Here is a 1,754-nt window from a genome sequence, read left to right on the forward strand (position 1 = left end):
CCGAAGCCTGCTGAGGATCCTCGGCCACAGGGTCAAGGACAGCTGGGTGGGGAGGTGGTGTACCGGGGCTCAGGATTTCCCTGAGCTCCCTATAATAGGGGTAGGTGGCAGGGGCAGACCCAAACTGGCTGGCCATGTCTCAGGCCTGGGTATAACCCTGCTTCAACTCCTTTACTTTACTCCTGATATGGTCAGGAGTTGGGCAGGGTGACCCCAGGTGGCCAGGCCCTCAGCCAGCCAGGTGAATGCTTCTGTGTTCTGCTGCTTGCTCCTTATTACTTGGAGCACCTCCTCCTCACCCCAGAGCGCCAACAGGTCCTGGAGCTCGGCATCCATCCAGGAGGGGCCCTGCTGCCTCTTCCCCCATTGGCTGGATGCCTGCAAGCCCTGGGTCCCCTGGGGGAGTGCCCTGGGGGCCCTCAGGGGGCTGGCTGGCTGCCATGGGTAGTGAGTGGGCGACTTGGGGTCTCTTGTTGGCATGCAGGTCTGGCACGTTAGGATGCTGCTACCTGCACACTGTCAGCTTCCTGCCACAGGAAATCTGGGTCTGTGGTGCTTTGAGGGCTTCTGTGAGTGGTGAGCACAGAGCCCCACAGCGGCTGGATGGCACGTCTCAACCCCTCAGCTGATTGCTGCCTTGGAGGACCCCGCTATTTTGAAGTAGTGAGACACAGATTATCTACGCATGCCCTACTTCAACATTCAGTGTCAAAGTAGGGCTCTATTCCCATCGTCTGACGGGGATAGCAATTTCTATGTCTCACCGCCTAACATCAAATTTGACTTTGAAGTAGTGCATGGTGTGTGTAGATGCAAGACGTGCTGTTTCAAAGTTGGGCCGGCTACTTCAAAATAGTCGGCCAGTGTAGACGCGGCTCATGAGTGTAAGATACTTAAATCTGTACCTTAAGTTATAGGATGACCATAGGAAAAACTTTGAAGGTTGTAGTAACTTCCTGTTGTTTTTTGTTTTTCACACTACATATAAGGGAACAGAAACTGGATGTATCAGAGAGGGAGCCACGTTAGTTTGTATCTTCGAGAACAACAAGAAGTTCTGTGGCACCTTATAGACTAACAGACATTTTGCTCCAAAATATTTGTTAGTCTACAAGATGCCATGGACTTCTTATTGTTCTCAAAGAAACTGGATGTTACTCATTTACTTATGTAACAACATTGTGGAAAAATGTTTTCTATCAGAATCATATTTGTGTTTTTAATAATATTTGAAGTGTCTCATATAGTCTTAGCATATTAATTTGAACACCTCAGGTGGCAATAATTTGGCTATGAAGTCAGTCAAGGGGTTTTCTGAAATCACCAAACAATCTATATTTCAGTTATAAATTGTTACAGCTCTTAACTGGTATTGTACATTTTCTTACTACCTCTTTCCTCTCCCATATTGCATATCAGTCACATTTAGGGATAGTTCCTCGAACACCACAGAATGAATACCTATCTCAAGATGCATATGAAGACAAAAATTCTTTTACAGAGGATATTCAGATTTTAAAATGTGGCTTCATTCTCAATCTGAACAAACTCACAAATGTATAACTTACAACAGAAAAGTCCAAAGCCAACAAATTGTTTCAACTGATCATAATAGTTTGTTTCTTTGACTTTTTGTTTAATATTATATAATAAAAGATAACATTAAAATTTTAAATGAAAAGTCATTTCAAAAATTGAAAATTGATTTCTTTTCCTGAAAAAAAAAATCAACACAACATTTTGACATTTTGGGG

This window comes from Carettochelys insculpta, chromosome 1, assembly GCF_033958435.1.
Source record: "Carettochelys insculpta isolate YL-2023 chromosome 1, ASM3395843v1, whole genome shotgun sequence".
NCBI lineage: Eukaryota > Metazoa > Chordata > Testudines > Carettochelyidae > Carettochelys > Carettochelys insculpta.